Below are 25061 nucleotides of genomic sequence, written 5' to 3'. Positions count from 1 at the left end.
AAAGCTTACTTCACTAGATAATAGAAGTTATTTGTAGGACATATTTGCCTTTTGGAGCTCAACATAAGATTATATATTGTAGAAATAGAATTGGTTATCTAGATGTTTTGTCTGTTTTGTGACTAGATTTTTTATATAACTTTCTGTTAGAATATTTGGAATACTGTGGAGCACTCAATTGATTAAATATAATAATATGAAGCGCAAAAAAGTTTATTTTCTTACCAATATCAATTAAGATGTTCTATATATAGGATAGAGTCTTTAGTAGGTACTCATCTTTTTATCATTTTATCATAAAAATAAAATAATTTTTGAACTTTGAAATAAACTATTTCCTGTTTTTATCTTATTCTTGTTTTTCTTTTCCAATATTAGTTTTAAAATTTCTCTTCATTTATGTATGTTACAAAACATTTTAGTCGCTGAAGATATTTCTTTATTGAAATTCATGTGTTCATAATTCAAGACGCATTTTTTAATATATTCATTACTAAATATCTCGACAAAAAATATTTTTTCCATAAATTATCTTGTCGGTCAGTGAAATTTTTAGTCATGATTGTAGATTTGTTTTTTTTTATACTGAATACTTGATATTTTTTGATTTATATAATTCTATATCTATAATATTATGATGATTAGACAAAATAGTATTTCTCCTTTTTATACAGTTATCTTTGGAGCTGATACCTCTCCTCCAGATCCTGATTCTATATATGTCCATTATAGCCTTTGGACTTTCAAGTCTGGTTATCCAATATTCAAGTACCTAATAGTTTTTTCTAAAAATATAATTCGAGAATCTGTTTATTCTTCATCAAGTTTCAAAAGTTGATTTGACAACAATTTTTTGAACAATAACAGTAATCATTATATCGGATTTATGATAGAAATAAAAAAATATAAAATAAGTTTAAGCATCTCATGAGAAAGTTCCAAGATGTTATGCAATATATTTGGGAAATTCTGGAGCTTTTTACAGAAGAATTTAAAAAAAAATCCATAAGAAAGCTGTATTATCATTTCGATTGATATCCTTACAATGTTGCTCAATAACTCTCCAATCATGACTTATGATAAACCAAAATAGGTTATGGCACCATATTTAACAGAAATAGATTTTTTATTTCTTGAATCTTTGTATCAACATTCAATTAAATCAAATTTTTCTAGAAAATTTTTATTATTAGACCAATATTAAATTGTCGAGTCATTTAATCATGTCACGATAAATGATACTACACGTTTATTTTGGAATTTTAATAGAACTATATTTAGAATTATTCACAAAAAATATCACAATCACAGCAGTAGCAGCAACATCTCCCCTACTTAGTAGAAAAGAGTTGTTGACCTACTCTCTCCAACTTTTCTCGTAGTCCGCCTCGTTGTTCTTCGGTTACATCGAGGCAAACTGAAACAAATAATTTTTTATTAGAATGCTGTTAACCAAATTAAAAAATTCTTGGGATTAGATACTACATCATTCTGTATATACGAGGGCTAGAAGAAATAATTATGTGAATTCAGGAAACTAAAAAAGATTATTTCTACTTTCCATTTAAATTATGACAAAATAATATTGAAAATTAATTAGAGCACGCTAGGGACTATAAGTTCGCATTTGAAAACTGAAAATTTTGACATGGGAAAACTGTGCGCAAGATGGGTGCCGCGTTTGCTCACAATGTTGTTCCAAGCCAAACAACGTCTTCAAGTTGTTTCAATCGAGTGTCCATCACATCAAACTCGAACTTAAGAACAATCAAAACAATAAGTGAAAAGGGAGAACCGGCTCCAAATAATGCAAAGACCGTTCTATCTGCAGATAAGGTCATGGTGTCGAGTTTTTGCGGTGTGCGTGGGACAATTTTCTTTCTTAAAAAATCAAAAACTATTAACGACGAATATTATGCAAACTTAATGCAATGTTTGGGCGAAGAAATCAAGCAGAAAGTGTTGTTTCATCCAAACAATGCACCAGCTCAAACATCCGTTATTGCAATGGCCAAAATTAATGAATTCAAGTTTGAATTGCTAACTCATTCGCTAGAAGTTGCCCCATTGGATTATTTTCTGTCCCAAAAACTGGAAAAGTGACACGGTGATGAAATATTTTCCAACAATGAAGATGTGATATCAGCAATTAATGGCTATATTAAGGAGCTTGACGAAGAAGATTACTTGTTCAAGAAGGTATTTCTGGGACAATCTTCGTAAATAAATGAAAAGAGATAAGTTTTACATGACGGTTCTTATAAAATAATCGTATTATTCAGCTATGTAATTAAACGCGGTACTCTTAACCTATTCTACTGGCTTTGAATCTAAATATTGTTGATTCTGCTCGATTTCGAAAAAAAAACATAATATGTAACTCGTCTGGTTAGTTCTCTAGTTCCGTGACAAACAAATGACTTTTTTACCTTGATACTTATCTATTTATATAACCTATTCAAAAGAAAATCGTTCTGAAATATCTTGAAAAATTACTACTAACGAATTGTCGAAGTTCAGTAAAGTCAATCAGTTGAATAATCCTACCTACCTACCAATTTATGCTGTTGCAGTATTATTATTTGTCAGGGATACGATAATGTTATAATCTCAAGTGATTTAGCTGAAGAAGTTCAAATTACCATTCTGGAATGTTTATGTTTTTGTTAAACAAAGTAAATACTCTTTTAAATTTCTATTGAAAAAATTGATGACAAAATAACCAGATAAACCATCTCAAGTACGAGATTCTGCATTAAAGTAGAAAACGAAATCGATTTCACGCGTGTTGTCTCCCGTTTCTATGAAACACATTGTCACTGATATAATTTACTTCATGATGTATCAATGAGGTTTTTGGCCTAACTGAAAAAAAAACATAAATTGGTTTCACACATCTAAATTGGCTATTACGACTCGATATAAAACATTTTTTGATATATTCTCATGTCTCAACTCTTTGTGTATATTTCCCCATTGTACGGACATTGAAAATCATAGTCGCACTACTTTATTTTGTTGAAGGGTATCAGTAGATGTTTTTGATTGAGACTAGAGCGATAATTCTAAATATTAATTATAAAACGGCCGCTCAATAAATTCTAAGCTAAAATCTATATTTTTGACTATCCTAACAATTTGATTTATTATTAGGTTTGTAGTGCCCAAAAATATCATATCACGATAATAGATTAAAGTACGGGAAATTTTATTATCACATAATTTTCGTTTCATGGAATAAATTGGTATGTTCACAAATATTATAATACAGGTAGTTTCAGAATTAACGACAAATTCATTAACGAAAAAGTTTTATGAGAGGTTTTAATGGAAACTGAAAAATCTGAATTTTCAAACAATCACTCAATTTCAAACATAAAAAACTTATATTTTATAAGATCCAAGTAAATGTGGACGGCAACCATTGTGGTGGTAGATAAGCCCATTTGCACCGTTGAAATCTGAATAAAATCTTAAAAATCAACAAAAGAAGACAGCGAAAAATCAGAAGAAGAAAGAAATTATAATTTAGATGATTATCGATAAATAAAATAAAATTAAATATAGACCCCGAATGTATCTTTATATATGTATACTCAACTTCAAATAGAATTTTCCTATGATAATCCCTTTCTTCATACTAATAAAAAAAATTCTTATAATCTAGGAATGAAAAATCTAGGATTAAAAAAAATCCATATACTGCATACCAAGATATTTTCGCCATTCAAATTCAAGTTTTCCGCGATCTCATAAAGCGGTTGTATAACCAACATTGGAAACTCCGATCCATTCGGAGTACTTTGGTTAGAGGTTAGGCAGGTGTCAATAACGAAGCAGACTGATAATTTATATTTATACAGAATACGCAACTGGAATAAAGAAGAAGTATGCTTAACTATAATTTGTTTGCGAGCCTTGCCAACACATAGAGTCCATCTACCGCATCTCAATCTCGCGATACCGGACTATAGATAGAGTCAGAGGATCCACATGTAAGAAATTATCTTTATTCTCTATTTTTCTTCAGATTTTCCACCTGCACGCAGTTATTGTCTTCCTGTAAGAATCTATTTTAACAGTTTCGACCTTTGATAAGTTTTTTCGTGTTAAGCCAGATTCTTTTTCCACAGTTTTTATTCTAATGGTAAACGAAGTATTTGGAGACAGCTACGTTAAATTTAATTGTTTCAAAGGTGAATTGACATAAGAAACAGCAATAAAGAATTAGACCAAACCTTATCAAAACTTCTTCAGGATTTAACTTTATTGTATATTAGTGCTACTAACAGTAAATGAAAACAAGATTCAACCTATTTCTGTCTTGTTTGTGTGAAAGTTGATTTTATGGACGCGATTATTATAAGACTGACTTTATGTTTATGTATTAATGTTCAGGATTGTAAATAATCATGAACGATACACGTCATATGCGTTTAATATTTCTAATATACGTTTAACAAACTTAATTACTGTAAACAGAGGAAATCAGGAACATATTCGTGAGCAACGTTTTCGTAGTTTGCTTGTTTATAAAAGAAATGGGAAATTTTGCAATAATACATTCAGAGCCGGAAGAATATATAGGAAGCGAAGATAGAAATAGAAAATTATATTGCTATGAGTACAATAAAAATGCTCTTCTTGTCGACATAATATTAAATTTGTATAATGAACAGACAAAAGCTATTATGAATATCACTTTTCCTAATTATTAATAAGACAGAGCTAATTTCAAAATTAGTTTCCATTTTATCAATGTTGAGCAATAAGGCAACTACCTTTTAGATTAATTACATTTTTTTTATATATTTATGAAACAAACTCGGTAGAAAATGACTGAGTTAATTTGGTATGAAAAATTAATTTTTGTAAGGAAGCATCTGTACTTTGGGAACAGCCTTTTTTGGTCAGACTCCTTGCTATTACGATTTATATTATTTATATATACAGAAAATTTGCTAACTCGTTTACATTGTTGAATTGACTTTTGATTAAGAGTTTTAGCGTTTTATAGAAATCATATTGAAAGAAAATACATTTCTGGAAGTATATAGAATAAATTGATTCGGTGTTCCTGAAATAAATCATGAAAAAGATGAAATTCCGTGGGGTTTTTGTTATAAAGAAAGCACTTTATTTTGAAAATGTTTGGAATTCCGTATTAGGACTAGTAGACAGTTGAGTGATTTATGAAACTATTTCCCGCCAATAAAATTGGATAGTGTTGACTTCAACAACCGCAAAAGTAAGCTACAGGGTAGGCTTTCCATATTTATATTTCTATCATGAATTATAACTAAGGAAAAAAGAGGTAACGGAAAATCAAATGATATCAAAATGTTTCCAGACCAGCACAGGACTAAAACAGGGAAATCATTTATCCACTACGCTGTTCAATATTGGATTAGAATGGATAGTACGTGATAGAAGTTCATGGTAATGACAACACCACAGAGGAATAGAGCAAAGAGAAGTTTGAGAGAAGTTCAAAGTTTTGTGGAATCTATTTGGAAAAGCAAAGAAGCAGAACTGACCAAGATAAAGAGAATAAAGAGGCTGGGCACATGCCTGATTTTAGAGCAACAAAAAATGATGGACTTGAAACAAGGAGGAACAAGAAGAAAAGATATAAGAGAGAGGAATTCAGGACTGGAAAACGAAAACAAAAAATAGGATAGAATGGCAGGGAATCACTTCCATGCTATAGGCTCAAAAGGCATTAGTAAATATCATGAAATACAAATTGAATAGACCGAATTTTTTTAGAAACATACCGATGGTGCGAGTGATGTCGGTTTTCATATGTGAAAATTCCCACGCTTCAATTCAAACTTGTTCAAATCAGTTTCGAATTCTATGATGAATTCAAATGCTTTATAAAAGATTGAAGCAGCTCTGGCGGCATAGAAAATACATGAAATGGAAAGAGAAGACAAATTTGTTTAATAGTAAGAAAGCAGTGGGAATCAATCTAGTACTAGGACTCCTCTAATATCGGACATCTCCTTTTGAATCCAAAGGAGATGTTTAAAATGCAGGACGACCATTTTTTACTTCACAGTCCAAAAAATGGTTATGAAACCATAAAATTTGATAAACAAAGTGAACATTAGAAATTAATTGAATTAATTTCCCAGAAAAATTTCAAATTCTAATTTGAAAAATCTGGTCAACACTTGCAATTACTCGTCCTTTTGAAATTTGAAGCAATAAAAACCGTTTAATTTCTTCCAGAGGCTATTATTTGCATCTCTTTCTATAAAGCATCCCCAGTTTAAACAGATGGTCAGTGGTTAACGATTGCACAAGTTGCTTTTAATCTAGTAACACCAGTGGACGGCGTCCCACCCGACTGCCAAACCCTTTGGCCTTTCCCTAAAAGGCGTACACAGATCAAATATTCTGTTTCGCACAGGGATAAAAATTAAATGAAAAAAAAAGTTCTTAGGTTTCTCTGTTAATACTCTCAGCAACTGTAAAGTTTGAAAAGAGGTATATTGGAACAATGGATTCCTTCTTTAACATAAAAATTCAATACTTATATACAATACAAAATATAATTTGAAATAATCTCCCACTCTATTTTGTTTAGAATTGACATTTTTGCATGACCTCTTTGAAAATTATTCCCATTCGAATTAAATATTTGGGGTAAACTAGAAACGATTTTGTGTTCTGTCAAAAGTTTTGCAATTGTAATAACTTTATACTGTTATTTGTTAATTATTTTGCAAAATATTTTCAAAATTTTGGTAGATAAAACACTGATTTTAAAATTGTAAGCATGGAAGAATTTGAAATTGCAGAAATTGCGTGCAATGTAACTCAAAACCCGCTTCCGGAAAATTCAAGGAAAATATACGCCATATGAGTTTATATATGGCGATTTTTTGGATTGATGTAATAGTGAAAAGAACAAAATTACAAGGAAAATGTTTATGGTGTATATTTTTCGGAGCCAATGTCACTGGAAATCATCAACGTTATGGACCCATTGTTCAATATTGAAGACTACTACAAATTTAAGTTTAAACGTTTTAAACAAAATTTTAGAGATTTATAAAACGATAATCATAAAACCATAAACCAAGATTCCAAAAAATATGTTTTTGAGACCTTCATAAGCAAATAATAAACGTCTTCTTTTGACATATCGCAAGAATGAATGAATCAAACAACCTGTTGGTATCAATTAGATTAGGAAGATTCCATTCATCTAAGCACAATATTTAAATTTGTCTGCCAAAATTTACAGCTGTGCAGGCAGATTTAGAGGAATATTAACATCGAAAGAGATATCCAGTTCTACGAAAGTTCGAATTTCTAAGACAATTTTGAGACCCACTCTGACATTACTTGGGTAATGATAAATAAAACCAAACAGATATTGTACATCTGAGAGAGAAAAATACTAAGAAGGAGTCATCAATCAGCGCGGTTATAAAGACAAAAAGATTTCAATGTCTAGACCAACTAGAGCTAATGGACGAGAACAGACTTTTGAAACGAGTTGCATGGAAGGTACCAGAGGGGAAAAGAAAAAGAACTAGATCAAGAAAACTGTAGAGGGAAGTAGCTAGAGAGAAACATCCAGAACTAGAGAGGAAGCACCACATCGAAAATCAATATTTTAAAGATATGCCCAGAGCAAAAACTTCTGCACTGGAGGAGTCAGAGTTCAAATCGATTTTCTCGATACTGAGGCGCTAATAATGTAAACAATTTTCAAAATTTCACTAGGAATATTATTTGAGTAATTAAAATCAGTTACATTGTTGGATTGTGTAATTTGAGTTGTAAGATTGTGTCACAAATATTTTCATAATTTCCAACAATTATTTATTACTCTCTCCATTCAACTATTGGATTTACATAATGTCCCTTAAAGAATCAGTTTCTTATCATTTTTTGGCTCTTCTATAAAATTTTCGTGGGTTGCGAGATATGTAATTAAGGAAAGCAAAGTATTTTTTAATGTAGTCGTGAATCGAATATTGTATGATACTCGTGCGTAAAAGCATCATTTCACTTACATGTACCATAAATAACTATTTTAAATGACTTATAAAATATCAAGTATTTTTGTTGGAAAGACAAATTATAATAGAATAAATACACCAGAATATTTTTCATTACGTACGTTTAATATTTTTAATATTTGTTTGCAGTACACGCAATTTTTATTACCTAATTAAACTAGTTACATGACCTTACTATGAAGTCAATAATCTCTGTAACATTGAGTACTAAAATAGTATATTTATAAACAAAAAACTTTTTTAAGTAGTTAATAACGATCTCTATTGTATTCTCACGTAATTTACAGTGATATCTGGCATTGAAAGACAAAATCTACTTAGAAAAATATTCACAAGCATTTCATAAATACCGATGGTACTTTAAATAAAAACAATGGTACATTATCCAAGGAATACTCATTGTTTTTGTACCTACCAACCTATCAACCTTGTAAATTCCATATAGTGATATAAATGAAATTTATTTGAAAATAATTCAACAAATCTCATAAAATTACTTGCACTTACTTATAATCTATCTTTTGCAGCTGCTTTTACAATAAACATATTAGAATATTATACACCTTGTGCCTATAAATGTCACACTTATTGTCATCAAATTAAAGAAAACGATATTATCAGCAGAGGGTTGATAACGTCATTAAACATCCAAATTAATTTTTCAAGCTCGGAACTGTAAAAGTGAATTAGAAGGGTCTAAATCATGTTTTCTGCCTGTTCGAACCCTAACGAACTTCTCAATAAAGGGTGAGGTAGGAGAACCCACTGCTCCGAAGGAAAGACAATTCCATTTTATGTCCGTGAATGTTTATTGTTGCCTTTCGTTTAAAATTCGACACACGTTATGTGTGTATACAGGGCACTCGATTTATTGAATCATGTCGGATTCGTCAGTATATATTCATGAATAAATCGTTATGTAAACAAAAAAAAAGTAGAAAGCTCATGAAATAATATCCACACTGGAGAAGAGGCTTCACAAAAAGTGAACTGATATGGAAACGTGGAAAAAACACCATCATATTGCAATGATGCAAGGTGATAGTTTCGATTTTAAGCCATTGTTGAAGGTATTGAAATTTCAAATGTCGCTTGGAAAGACATCTGTTAAGATGGTGTCGAATTTCGTAGGTGAAATTCCCATGGACCAAGTTCGACTTCATGATAAAAGAATTAGAAATATGTTAACATTGATCGGCTGTTAAGAATCATATCAAAGTTATAAAAGATGGTAGGTAATTATGTTGAACTCGAGGATCCAGATACCTGATTTTTCCTGTTTTTGAAGCTCATTGATGGCAGGTATCATATTTGTTGTAGTTATTTTAAGAATTGATTGAAGATGTACATTCGTACAAGTCTCGAGCAATGTTTGTTCTTATTTATTTTCATTTTTAGTTTCCTTTTTATTTATGATTTTATAATTTTCTTTTCTATCATCACTAAGCACTGTCATAGTAAATATATTTTCCCGTGCATTTCTTTCAGCTCGAATTGCATAATCTCATAATTTGAATGCGATTTCTTTATTAAAAATGCTAAAATGAACAAAAACTAGGGAAAAGAAAGAGTTAAACCTAAATTAGTGACGACTGTTTCCATTGCTCAAACTCCACGAAGATTTTCATGAACAAAGGAAAGTTTGTAACAAAATGTTGAATCTTACAATCTAAGCAGCGGAATCTGCATATAGTTTTATAAGCACTTAAAACGAAACTAGTTTTGGTTTTTCATTTAGGAGGAAGTAATTTTAATGGCGGTTTACTTGCTTCCGGTCTAGGTAATAAAATATGTACAAACTGAGTTTAAATATTTCATGCCGCATCAAGTTGATAGATATACAGATATATAAATACAATCGATCTTGTTATTATGTAATGGTGCCTTTTTGCCATTTCTATTAGTATATACGAGGTCTGGCTATTGAATAACGAGACCAGTTACAAAAAGGATTTTATTATAACAATTATATACCCTCCTCCCCTCGCTAAACACCTTTTCATACGTTTTTTCCATTGATCCAAGCAGTGCTGGAAGTCTTCTTTGGTGAGGGCATTTAGGAGAAGACCCGATGATGGAAGACCTTTTGGTCAGGATTTTTTAGTACCAACTTTGCACAGACTTTTGTTGTGTGTAATTCCTCATGTAAAATGTTTTTGACCGTTTCTTTATTAGCGGTTACAGCCTCGGCAATAACCCTCGGCACAATTTGGTTGATTTTGGTCACTGTTTCAGGAGTTGGAACAGTCACAGGGCAATCTGGGCGCTGGTCATCTTCAGTGCTCTCTCGGCACTCACTAAAGCGCTTGCACTACTCAAAAACACGCGCACGAGACAGAGAATCGTCCCCATAGGCCTCTTGCAGCAATTTATAGCACTCAGTTGGAGCTTTTTTTAATTTAACGAGAAACGTATAAGGACTACTGGTCATGGTTGGTCAATAACCAAAAGTATATTTATAAAATCTGAAATAAAAAAAACTAAAAGATCAAACCAGATCTTTTATGCTTTTTGAAGTATCTTGAAGTTTTTGAGCTCGTTTCAAATGAATATAGAAAGTGTTTCTGTCAATGGTACTATAAAATGGTACCTATTTCTTACTTTCCACAATTAATTTCGTTAATTTGCGAGATTTCTAATGAACAGAAATGGCCATCCAATCCAATTATTTGAAAAAATATTATATAACAAACATTTCTCCGGTGAATATAAAATTCCCTTCTAAAAATATCTTTTTCATCTCCTGCTTATATATACACGAGAAATAGGTTTTAAAACTTCGTTTGAAAGCTGCATTAGCTTTATTAGAAAAAAGGGTGAGGTGAATAAATACCCCAGTTCCCTTTTAAAAATATAGAAAAAGGGGTGTTGGGCGATATGGTAATATAAAATAAATATCTATGAATAATGTAGGCAGAATAAAATCGAAATTATTTTTAATCAATATACATTATTTTATTTGTTCTAAATACTCTTTATATTTCTGGTAGAATACTGATTTGAATAATAAAAAGTAACAAATTATGAATGTATAACTGTTATCAAAAAATTGTTGTTATCGCAACCAAGAATTTTAAATGTTCTTTGTTGATCTACAAACAAATTTTCCAATAATACCTCAAAAAATCCAGTGGAAAGTATTATTAGTTTATCATAAATTGGATGACTTAAGTACATGCCGAAATTTTTTTGTGTACCACACTGAAAAATATAATTTTTGTAGTCAATTTTGGTACAATTGGCATAAAATTGAATCCTCTATTGGATAAAGCTATTATTTACACCCATATAGACTAATTTACAGCGTGATAAAATTGAAAAATTGTTGTTATGTGTGAAAAATTACAGACATAGAAATAACATTAAATGAAGGCGTTTTCAATCTTATACAATTGCTCCCGACTTCACCGTATTCATCAAACGCCTCTAATTCATGGAATTACTGTGTCTATTTATTTTTCAATAATTTTTTTTGAAATTCAACTACATCACATTGTTCATTATCCATGACAATAAATTTCAACATTATTCAATGGCTGATTAACTTTCCTCCACATTTCTGTATCTATTTCTTCGCAAACTTTTTCATGTTTTTAGTCAGCATCATTTATTTATGTCAATTATACCTAGATATGACAAATTGAGGGACTCTTTAATTGAAATTTGAGTACAGGCTCACGAAAATAATTTTTAACAAAAAATCTTCATGAAATTTTGATATTAAAGTTTACTTATATGAAAATTAATGAAATAGAAAAACAAAAATGCAAAATAGAACATTCTGTTTCATATAGAAATTAAAATAAGCAATTTACGAAATACTATTCCACCATTTTTTCCATTAAATCAAGAGCTATCATGAAAAGCGAGAAAATATATGAAATTTCGAATCAATAGATTCATCATAAAAAGATCACACATATGATGAACTAGGGTAATGAGTTAAAACCAGAGAACAAAACAGCCACAAATATTGAATTTTCTGCAATAACTTTTCGGGGAATTTGAATTGAGTCGCTTTTGAAGGAAATACCAAGTAACATATCACAATCCTTAATAGTATAGCACCTCCATTGAACACATCACATCATTTAAAAAAAAGTCACACAGTCCCTGACAGATCATCGATAGCTTAATATAAACCATTGTGTTTATCACTTTCATGAATTCTAAAAACTTTTCTTGAATTAGTACTAATAACAAATATACCTACAAATTTTTCAAAACTACACCTTTCAAAGGAAAATGTGCAATTGGAACTAAGTTCCTTTCTATAGATTCAAAAATTCAAAAGACAACTTTCATAAGAAAAATCTGGCTGGTCTTCTAACTAAATCATATCTAATGAATAAAAATCTCAATGTAAATCCACATCGAATGATAGTATAAACAAGATTGAGTCGCCTGTTATTATAATTTTAATAAAGAAGTTCCTTACTCAAGCTTACAAGAGACCTGGCACGACAGTTACATTCCTTTTTTCAATAAGCAAATTGATGATCGAAATTCATCACGAGATGCCAGATTTTATTTGTGAAACAAGAAAATGAAGAAGAAAATTTGCATGCTATTGAAATGAGACACTTTCAGTGAGGGCTGGTATTGAATATTTGATATGGTACCAGAAGCAACCATCTTCTAGATTTTTATATTCCAGAGTTGTACTTTACCGTTTGTCACGTGATACTAGTCACATTGAGGTAACTTTGGAAGCAAAGAGGTGATTTTTATTAAAGCTATTAGTACCGTTCTGGAGATTTTTCCCTCAAAGATGAGCAACGTTCTGGTCGGCCTACTGGAGTTGATGACGACCAAATTAAAGTTATTATTGAAAAGCATCGTCATATAACTGTTGTTACAATGGAAAAACATGTATTGGGCTAGTTAAGAATCTTGAAAGAAATTGATTCAACACAAAGAATCAACATTTGAGATATTTACCTCAAACGAAATGAAATCGATCCTGGTCGGTGATGAAGATTGGGTCCTGTACAGTAACATAGTTCGAAAACGATCATGGAGAAAACACTATGAACCGGCACAAACCACATCAAAAGTTAAAATACAAAAAAATTCATGTTGTCTGTAGGATTCCAAAGATGTTGTATTTTTTGAGCTGTTTCCAAGGAACTTAGAACTTAGATTATAGATATAGATTCTAAATTAGATTATGCAATTTAAGAAAAAGGGCCAGAATTGTCAAGTGTAGTGTTCCACCATGTTAATGAAAGGCTTCAGACATCTTTGGCAACCTGTGGAAAACTATTGGATATTGGCGTGGAAGTGATGCCTCATACAGCCTTGATCTGGCACCATCTGAATACCTTTTATTCCGAATATAGCAAAATTCTTTGAATGGATGACCTTAAATCACACCTAGCTCAGTTTTTTGAAACCAGAAATTTTATGGGCGCAGAATCATGAAGCTGAAAGAAAGGTCATTGAGCAAAATGGAAAATATATAATTGATTAAAAACTATTCTTTGTAAAAAAAAAGAAACCAATAAAGAAATATTTGTGGGTGTTGAACTCCCGTCCTGTATATTAGTGGATTCACTGATGTCTGATACTTTGCAATAGTCACATATTCGACACATCCGTACCTACCCCTCGAAAGTTAGTAAATCACGGGGGTTGCAAAGTACGCGACAGTCAATGAAGGTCAAATTCGTCTAGCACTGAAATATCCTGTACACAATGCAATTTTAGACCACATCCATTACATCATTGTATTGTATGGGGTGTTTTGGTAAATGTAGGCTCACCGATTCGTATCATTGAAGAGAGAGAGAGAGTAAAAGGGCATGTCTATTTTGTCAATGTATGATAACACTGATAACGATCTAGTACGTTACTTTAGATACGGACATATGGGTAATAACCAGCATAGTGGTAAAATGGTGATGGTATGGTGTTCAATACTTAGGGAGATTGTTAAATACACTACACAATAATGACTCATTTAATTCGTTAAAGTGATGAGAATAAATATCGTCGCTGATAATGGCGATTCAATCGAAATATATGTGATTCGACTTCATAAATACACATCATATGAAATAATTGAGTTATTCAACAAATTTCAATCATTTTTTGTTGCGCAAATTTATTTTATAATTTGTTCTAATGGTTAGTAATATCAGCTCCACATTTAGATAACGCCATCTAGCGTAAATAATAAGATTAATATGACAACAGTTCCGATTAATGCAGGTAGATCAAAATAAGTCAATCAAAACAATTTTTTAATTTCCTCTTAGGCGAACCAGCTTAATAGGCGTTTGAAGAAAAATGTTCGCCGACTACACATGTCTTAATATACGAGGATGTATTGATATCTCGTTAGCCCAGACCAGTTCCATGCGACTGTGAAAAATTGGACTACAAGCTTCAAAAGAGTAAATTTTCCATTGAAGATGATGACCGATCGGAAAAACCAGTTTCTGTGTCAGTCCCTGAAAATATCGATGCAGTTCATGACATGATTTTATGAGACCGTCGAATTGGGCTAAAAAATATTTCATACGAACGCGTTCATCATAAAGCTCACGTTAAATTGGACAAATGTTTGAATGTCGACCAAAAGCGTGCAAGGGTAGAAGCATCGCGTTCGATCTGTGCTCGATTTGAAAACGACTTCTTAAACCGAATTGTTACTATGGATGAGATTTGGGTACATTTCTACCATCCATAAACAAAGCAACAATCGATTGAATGGCGACATTCTGGTTCTCCAAGACCTAAGAAGTTTCGTCTCCAAAAATCTGCTGGAAAAGTTCTTGCTTCAGTTTTTCGCGATTACCATGGAGTAATCATGATTGATTTTTTGTATAAGGATAGAACAATAATTGGAGATCACTATTCGATATTATTGACCACTCTATGGGAAAAAATTGAAGAGAAAAGACGTGGAAAGCTGTCCAAAGTTGTTTTGTTTTTGCAGGACAATGCCCCTTCATACAAAACTCATTTGTGATTTAGAGTTTGAATTATCAAAAACACCCCCCTTATTCACCAGATTTGGCTCCGTCCAACTATCATCTCTTTCCTCAATTGACAACAAGTTTAAAAGGTTGTAAATTTTCTTCCGAAGAGGAGGTAATAAAAGCTGTGGAGATCTGGTTTGCAGAGCAAGAAGAAACATTCTTTTGAAAGGTCCAGAGACGTTGCAGGTTCTCTGTAATAAGTGTATCCAATCAAGAGAAGAATATGTTAAGTAATAAGATATTTTGACATTAAAAATATACTTAAACCTCCTTGCTTCACGCTGCTATTTAAATTACTTGGAATTTATATATTTTGTATTGCTGCTGGATAAAAGTCCATCCAAACAACATCAAGTTTCTAAAAATGAGCTAAACAGAACTGGACTTGAGGTATTTTTCCATAACAAGGTTCTCACTTTCCCCCACTGTTTATTTAAATGGATTTTACTTCTGAAATTAAGAATTCGATTATGACGTATATAGTGCAGCTTAATTAGTTGCATTTTGAGAAATGCTGCTCTACTGGTGTACCTGAAATTATGAAAATAATTTCCATGTGTTTCTCGTGGCCAATTTTGTCATAATTTTTGTTCCCTGAAGCTGTAATATAATCCGTTTCTGAGATATGGCGCGACGGTCATTCTAAGTTGCCCCACCCGGCAAACAAGTTCAATAAAACTACTCAAAAATTAAAGTGATTTTTACGTATTCAAAATTTTAAAGCGAAAACATGATATTAAAGAAACTCCTCAACATTCATTCAGTATTTTCTATAAGATATTACCTAACTAAAATTTGATTGGTTTTTTTTTTGAATTAGAAACTCCTACATGAATGAAAAATGTGAATGTATGTAAAATTCTTTTGTGCGAAAGTAATAACTATGTCGGCTTATGAGGTGCAATGCAGTGCGCATTAGAACAAGAGGCATTTAGGAAAAAAGCTTCTACTTTACAATGGAGAGAGCATTCTGGCTTGTTGGTGTTTTCCATTTCCCGCACGGTTTGTTATATTACCGCTGCTTCGTGGCCTAATTTTCGAGTAGTTTCTGAAGGGTGAGAATCGATATTTACACACACAGAGAAAACGCGTCTCGGCGGCTAAGCCGGGAAAATCTTCTAGAGGCACTTATTCTCTGTCTTCTTCTCACTCTTTTCCTTCGCACCAATTGAGAGACTTTGAGAGCGTACAGTCATTTCGAAATTTACTAACGGATTTAGTTAGATTAGCATTAAAAGTTTCACCTACGTCAAGAATAAATTTTTATCAAGCATCGTCGTCAAAAACAGTGGCTATTGTTTCATAAAGAACGTCTTTATCTAAACTCCGTTCTTCATATGATGTTATTCAAAAGTTTACAAAAAAGTTTACAGAAACAACTTATTTATAAATTTGGCATTTATGGTGGATTCTAAATTTATTTTATATCATCCACATTATAGACATTTAACTCTACTCTACTCTACTCTAAATAAGTTTTTTTATGTAATATTCGAGGCATACTTTGAGTGACAAATAGCAGACGGCGCTGAAAGTTTTGGTTAATGTACAGAGCCTTCGAAAAATGGGCTTTTAAGAACTCAATATCTATCTAAAGTAGCTTATTTAGATTAAATTTCTGGAGGCCCGAAGAATGAAGACGTTAAATTCTCAAACAATAATAGAGTCCCCGAATTATAAACAGAAATCAGATCAATGACGTGTCAATTCAACCGGATACGGTAGTAAAAATAACTGGAAGATATTGGACCAGAAGAATTATTGAGTAGAGACCGAAAAAAGACAAGTAGAAGACGCCCAACCAACTGACGATATTAAGAGGATGTTGTCCAGTTGATGAAAGTTGCTAGGATCTGTGTACAGTAGCAAAGATTGAGGGATGTCTAAGTCCAGCAGTGGACTCGACTGGTTGTATGATGATGATGACGAATTCTAGCCAGAACAGCTCACATATCGATAAGAGTATGACCCTCGAAGATAAATTATGTAAATTCACAAATCGTAGCTTGAGAAAAATGCTTAAAGCTCGATTAAGTGTGTTAGTATGAAAGTAAAATTAACTTTTTGAAGTGATTATTTCTTTCGATTAATAGATAATTGCCAATAAATTTCCTCAACTTTCTGATATTTATTTCAAGATAAAACCTTTGAATACAAAGTGTTATTTCTCATTAATTATCACCAAAACTAGGAATAATGATGTGCGACTATTAAATACCGAGACTGATATTTTCGATCGCATCCAAAGTGTCAATAAAAATATTTTCGCTCCTTGTGATTCAAATGTGAGGATCTCAGGCACCAGCTTTGTAGAATCTTTCCATATCAACCAAGATTATCAACTTTTGTGTATTTGATGAGGAAGGGCGACCCGAATGAACTGTACATGTACTGGGGCATCTTGAAATAGTTTAAACCACTCAAAACACGTGAACGCGACAAATATTAATTATCAAACAGTTGTTTCTATGAATTATAAGTTTCAGTTACAGTTTTTCCACATCGACGAAGGATACGGCTACACTGGTTTGTCTACACACGCGGTAAAGAGGAGGCTGTAGGCTAAGCAGCTGACAGTAAATTTTTCTGTAGCAGTTCTGTCTCGTTTCTTAATCTCAAATCAATTTCATAATTACATTACACTATTTTAATATTTTGGATCTAATAATGAAAATATTCTTCTCAATTTATGTATTATATGAGGTGGAATCGTTCTGGCATGAGGTCTTAATTCCGTCTCCTTCAACGTTGTAATAATAACACGGGATAATGGTTCCTTTTATTCTCCATTGCACTTGTTTTCTTTGTTTCTAAAAACTATTGTTATTGGGATTCTATGGAGAGAAAATTGAATTGGAAGAAGCAAAGAATTGTAGTTTCAATCGAGGATGCTGGGACAGTTATTTTAAATCCGTAAAAATACATTACGGAGAGATTTTCTATTATTTCAAGAAGTGCGAGAAAATAATCGAAGTGCTTAAAATTTATTTGATAAAAGTGATGAACGAATCGAAATCGAGCGGAGGTTTTGAAACAGCATAAATTTATTCTCCTATTAATTTTTTCAGAGAATCTTGGTAACCAATTCGATCTATATATTCAGAACGAGTATTTTTTCAAATTTTATTGGTTTGAGGTTGAAATTTGAGACGTTTTCGTCGTTTCCTCGTCATTTAATCCAGCACTTGAATCTGTTTACAGGCAACTTTATCAAAATTCTATTTTTTCTTATATGTCTTATGTATATCTCATTGATATAAATAAAACTAGGTTCACAATTGAAATGCATAATACATATTACACTAACTCATTTTTATATTTTACAAACAATTTAGCAAAGCTGCTACTTGTAGTTTGTTTAGCTTCAATGCATTTTCTGTAATTGGAATATAAGTTTAAACGGATGTTAATGAGGAAAATTACTGAGCTTTCACAGCATTATGTTACGAGTTATCGATTTGAGACGCCTCTTAGAGGCTATTGACACTAGTTTTGGCGAGTGAAGGCGACAGGATTGCTAACCATCCACACTCTCGATTTATTCAGTTGTACCACAAAAAGTTAATTCAGATACATCCTTCAGATACTTTATGTGCCAACCAATATTATAATGACTGGCATTTATATCACCTAAATAAAGAAAAAAACAGGATAAATTCGGCACTTATTAGATTCTTTCTTTATTTATCATATCTCCCAACAGCTAAGCTAGATGAGGAAAGATGAGAGAAGGCACAAGCGCACCGTTCAAACTCTCGCAATCGGGTTTAGGATCTGGATAGCGTTTTAGAGTTAAAAAATCTGCTACTGCATTGACTGGGATAGTCGTAGACCACTCTCACAATAAGACAAAGCTAAACTAGATGTTGCGAAAATTACACGGAACAAGATCGAAGAACTTGATGGTTTTGAACTTCTACCACGTTCAGCATTAAGCCCAGAACGGACCAGAATCAAACTGGGAGCTTATTCATATCGATTACGCTGGCCCGTTTCATGGTTACCAATTTCTGATTGTGATCGATGCTAAGTCAAGATGGGCGGAGGGTAAAACTATGTAAAAATTCGCCTACTTCAGAATCAACTATCGAATTGCCACTCATGGATTCCCAGCCTTGATGGTCTCGGATAATGCGTCAATCTTTGTGAATGAAGAATTTAAGCGATTTATTCTGACCCTTAAGCATCAATTAAAAACCATGGCTAACGATTCAGATCTCATGTATGTTAAAGTCCTTGGAAGGAACGTTAGATGCCAACTGGATGTACTTCGTCCAATTAATGACAAGCCAAACGTCGATCATGTTCTCCAGAGCCGTCAATTAAGCGTGGTATATCGCGTGTTGTCGTGGTACTATTCTCAAGAAGCTCGGAAGAACATCGTTCAGTTCGACGATCAACAAGTGGAGATAAAGCACCACATTGACCAGCTTCGGCGTTCAGAAATTCCAAAGAAGAAGGTTCACTTTGACCCTGAACCAGAGGGGGATGATTTGCAACCTATTTCTACTGCTCATTCTTCTCCAGCCCTATTCATGATCTAGATTCTGACGGGGGAGACCCTCAAGTTTCGGCCCGAGTCATACTCCAACACCTTAATAATAGGTCAGATCAGGTACTTCTGGGACCATTCTCGTAGTCATAAACTTCATGTTCCAAACATAATTCAACATTTGCTTGATTTATATTCACTCTTCACACTTTGAAATCACATTGAATTCATTCCATTCGTATGTTTCACCCTTTTTATCGTGTGAAATAAAAACTCGATTAATATTTGACACATCGCGACAAGAACCCTTCAATAGTCCATTGTTACGATAATACTATTATACTTCTTCACGGCTGCTGTCATGTTGTACACAATTATTAACTGCATTATAGTGTATGTAGAGTACATTAAAAAGGGCAAATGTATCTGTATTCTAAAATAACCCTCGTTAATCTCGTTCAGGTCTATTCGAAAAATACAAGCGAACTGAAAAATGAATTTAATCTAATAAACTAACGAGATACGTACGCGCTTAATTATCTTTTTGCACATATTGGACAAAATTTTATTTGCATTAAAAAAAATCTTAATTTTTGATATGATTAATATGAGACTTTTCACTTAACATTATTCTAATAAGTATTACCAGAATATACTATTTGTTTTTGAATTCAAAAATGTTCTTTTGAAAATTCTTAATTGGAGAGCTCAGATTAATGGAATCCTGATCAAGTGTAACAACACTCATGTAGAATAGAACTTATTTGTTTGTTTTCCTATGAAGAAATATCCTTGGACATTGAATCTTACCAATAGAATCCCCACTAATATGTTACGGCTGGTTTTCTTCATCAGAGGCCCCCAAGAGTTTACAAATAATGTACGTGTGAAAATTGGTTTTTGTAAATTCCAATTTAGATAAATAGTAGATACAGAAACAGATAGTTTCGATACGTCCAACAGTGGTCAAAATCCCGAAAAGCTTGTTAAAACATAAACCATCTTTGAATTTACACAAAACGATTTTGGAGGACGTTGATTATGAATCTGATACGCCTCAGCGAGCTGTCTACAATATTCATTCTTGTCTTGAAAGCCGTGAACGATCGAGCTTCCAGTTTATTCTCACTTCAGGTGCGAATTACTCTCCGTGATTCATTTTTTGTGTGCAAAAAACGTTCTTCCGATTGACATTCATTCCCAAATGTGTGGGTTGTATTGGAAAAAATGTTGCAGATAATTCAAAGATGAACGTATTAACGTCCATGTCCATGACTAAAAAGGTTTGGCCAGCTCAGATGATCCCCGATATAAGCAAGTCTTGCTTTCACAATATTCACAATATTTTGAGAACCTGCTTAGGAAATGTCAAGTTTTGTTCAAGATTCCGAAACTGCTTACGGAGCAATGTGATCACCATGCTGATTTGAAGAAAAGGGAGGGACGCATTTCATATCAAACGAAGCCAAAGTTCTCCATGTATTATTCAATGTCTATAAACATGTTTTTCATAGAAAAAATTCATTTTCTTGCCTCGTGGTATGGGGAATTACTATGGGTCTGTTATTCTAATGGTTTATAAGAATTTCTCTGTCGAGCATATAAAGGAGCAAAAAAAATTTCTAGGCGATTTTATGATGCGGTTCGTTGAGGCGAACGCGGCACTGATTCAAAAATCTACTTTAAATTTTATATCCTAATAAAAGTGAGTGTTATTAAGTTTGTGCAGAATTCTAAATCGAAATATCACACCTTTCAAACAAACTCGAGTACTTTAAGACTGTTTATATAAATACTGTCGCTTCTAGTCGATAAATTTTAATTTACTGCTGATTTTTCGGAAAAGTTACACATCGGTAATGGATGGCTTTTGGCGGATGGTGTGATTGAGATTTATTTTTAGCGGTTATCGAACCAAAACCTTTATACTGCTGGAAAGAACTGATAATAGATGTGAAATGAGAATTTATCGTTTTCATAAATTGCACTTCTACGTAATTTTTATTTCTAGAACTGTCGCTCGATTGCGTTTTCAATTTTATTTTGAGATGAATTTAGTTTCATTTAGTATTGAATTTCGAAATACCTGTCATATCACGAAATAATGAACAGCGAGGTGTATAAAATTTAAATTTATTCCAGCATTACTTCTAAATTTGGGATTATAAGAACAATAGTACCTAGCACCACAGTGAGGGATTAAGCAATTCGAGGAAAATTTATTTACTTAGATTTTTTTATATTTTGTTAATAAATTAAATCGATAGTTGTTTCTCCAACACATGTTAAAATTAAGTTGGAATTTCTGGAACCGTTGGCGATGTTCATACTGAACACACTGTTCACACTAACAGTATACCAACACTCACAATTACACTGACTGACGCGCGTTTCTATAACCAAGTTATCATCTTAAGAAACTGAAGGACTTACTGACTGAGTTTACTTTCAACCTCTGAAGACGATAACTTGGTTATCGAAACGCGCGTCAGACAGTGTAATTGTGAGTGTTGGTGTAGTTGTGGTGTATTTAGTATACATGTTAAAATTTCAATTTATATTGTTAAAGATACATTATTTCTAGGAAAGAAACTAAAACACGATTATATAACAAAGAAAAAATTCTTTTGCATTTTAAGTTCTCCTTGTACATGTGTACTCACAACTATAAGCGACAATCAAGGTTTAAGAAAATTTAGTACATCGATTATCATGTTTTCATGGTGCAAATTGTTTAGGTCCCTCGACAGCTTTAAATGAAGGAGATTAATTAAAAAAAAAAATAAATACAAATTAGTATCATATAGTTGAAAAGATACTAAGAATATAACACCTCAATGTAACTCTTTGATGGTTTTCGTAACTTTCATGCGTAAAAAAACTACTTGTACAATGACAAAGCAAAGGTAATTTGAAGCCGAAATTAGAAGGTTTATTATCTTGTGCACCTGGTTACTCATCCAAGTATCTGCTAATATAGTTCGTCTTTGGCAAACCTGATCCTGGTGAAATTCGAAACTGAGTTAATCAGTAACTTAGATTAGTAGGTAGTAGTGTACAATATGATACTTGAGGTAACCAATTTGTAATACAGGTAATGTAAACCAAAATAAAATTATTAACATTTAAGTTAAAAAAGAGTGAGTATTATATTTCCAAAGATTTCATACATTTTTCAATTCTATCTAATTGAAATAATAACGGTTTTCGAAAAAGATTGATCAATAGAAAATCTGAAAATCTATTCTAAGAACGTATTGGAAAGTTTCAAATACAAGAATAGTAGTTTTCTCAAAGACCGATCCATCCAGGTCAATATCGATGGAAACACCTCAAAGAGGTTTGAAGTCAACGCTGTTGCTCCTGGGGGATGCATCTTGTCATCTACTGTTTCTACTGTACATCTATGATCTACCAATGTTGTCTTCGTTCAAATTAACCGCCCCAATAAACTCGCTTACTACCCAAATCCGTAGACAGTAACGGATAATCACCATCAATACCAATCTTGAAAACATTCTGGAGTAGCGTAGAAGCAATCTGATTGAGTTTAATGTAGTAAAGACCCAGGCTGCCGTTTTTACGAAAAAGTCTGGCACTGCAGCAGTGAATAATCGCAAATTCGCTTTTTGGATGTTGAGGTTGAAAGCAATATGTTCTGGCATAGTCATGTGGCTGAATTAGTTAACGCAGATTCATAAAAACTTTATTGAAAAAGATGTATAGTCCACAGCTTCTAATCCTCTTCAAGGCTCATATTCGTCCATCTTTGGAGGATTTCTCGCACATTTGGAGCTCGGTTCTCAAGCATACTCTAAGGATGCTTGGCTCAAGAAAGCAAATGAACTACTGGGACATCCTAGAGCATAGAAGAAATGTCACTAACATAATCCTACCTGAAGCAGTATTTGTAATACTTACTCGACAAGTAGACGTGGTTCATGAATACCGAGTTCGTCTACAGACTCCCAGAATTCCTTTCTTTGGAGAAGGGCAATCCTATTGAATTATCTATCACGGTACGTCTTTCACAAACACTATAAACTACAGAAGTTCAAGATCAGTATACTCCGACGTTTCCATATGATAGATACCATTCGAACTACTCGAGTGTAATAGGATTTACCCTCTGGTGCTTTATTTTTACCTTAAAAATAGCTTCTTTTTGAAGCTGTTGTGAAGGTTCTTCAGCAGTAGTTTCGATATTTTCTACTTTTATTTTGTAGGGTGCTGGAGAAGAATTCCAGTGCCCTTTGTAATCAATCTTTCTATATTTTCCTGTAATCTGTTTATCTTTCAATTTCAATTACAAGATTTGTCACAACCTGCTAGTCAGGACTGTACTTGGAACGGTTATCGGAAGCGTTTATAGATATTTTCTGCGCAATCTCCGGCTATGAACGGTTCTTGTAAAAGTACTTGCTATTAACCAAGTATCGAAAAGACCGTCTCTGAAACGGTTCACAAATAAGTCGGTTGGAACGCAAAACAGAATCGTTCCTATTTCGCAGAATCGTCACCATACCAAGGACAGTTATTTGATGGGTAGGAACGACCCTATAACTTTCCATTTATTACTTCTTCTTCTCTCGATAGTACTTCTTGCTTCAATCACCTTTCTCGCAATTTTCTCTAATTTCATACCAATTAATTGTTCTTATTCTTTTGATTGTTTCTTATTTTTTAGCTCTTAATTTATTTCATAGCTTACGTTTGTTTTATTTCGTCTTTCCCACTTTTTTATCACGTATTTTATTTTAATTGTGTTCATTTTGGCTTCGTCCTATTTCTACGTCCAATTTTCATTTGTATATGTTACTAGTATCGTTATAGTATTATGAGGATTTTCTTCAAATATATCTACGTACCATTATGGAATAGTGTTATAAAGATGAAGAAAATTCCTTTTATTGTTTCTTACGAATCGTTGGATAAAACCCATCGTCCAAAACGTCAGTTATCTGTGTAACAAACGATTCGATATTTGTTTTTATTCAATTAAATCTATTTATACCTAATATATTGAATGAGGGATCTCCAAATTATAAGTATAAGTCTTCTGCGGTATTTATTAACATGATAAACAATTAATTTGAAAATTAAATATAGAAATATGAGAGGTAAGCAATTCCTTTAGCGGAAATACGTTTTTGTTATGTCCGTAGGGTCTTTTTGACATCAATTTATAATTCTATCGAAACAGTAACGCCACTAAAGCAACAAGGGTTGCTATATTTTAAATTAGAGAGAATATTATCAGCTGCTTTTTATTCCAAAAAACATTCCGATTTAAGCATTCCTAAATTTTCATTTCCATTTTCTTTCTAGAATATGTTAATGAATACTTCCGCATTGAAACGTTTTCGTTTCTACAATCATTTCCGAAAAAGATATAGTGATTAATAATTAACATTTTTCTTGTGTATACAGCTGGAAAATTTTGCTTAATAGAAACAAAATAGTTGGTTTCGAATAAGAAAATGAATAACTTTCACTATCATTTCTAAATTATTATTTTTTCCATAACTTCATGCTATCTAT

At 32.4% G+C, this 25061-nt stretch overlaps 1 protein-coding gene across 1 annotated transcript in view; it reads right to left on the bottom strand.

Moving 5' to 3' along the window:
* Positions 1 to 569: 569 nt before the first annotated feature.
* The window catches only part of LOC130444307 (toll-like receptor 6), a 101883-nt gene continuing 77391 nt past the window's right edge, over positions 570 to 25061 (bottom strand). The window contains exon 2 of the mRNA XM_056779383.1: positions 570 to 1417. The gene's annotated coding sequence lies outside the window, so the exon portion shown is untranslated. The remainder of the gene's footprint in view (positions 1418 to 25061) is intronic.

Source organism: Diorhabda sublineata, chromosome 5 (genome assembly GCF_026230105.1).
Source record: "Diorhabda sublineata isolate icDioSubl1.1 chromosome 5, icDioSubl1.1, whole genome shotgun sequence".
In the NCBI taxonomy this organism is placed as follows: domain Eukaryota; kingdom Metazoa; phylum Arthropoda; class Insecta; order Coleoptera; family Chrysomelidae; genus Diorhabda; species Diorhabda sublineata.
The sequence above is the reverse complement of the archived record's forward strand: the minus strand, read 5'-3'. Positions and strand labels throughout refer to the sequence as shown.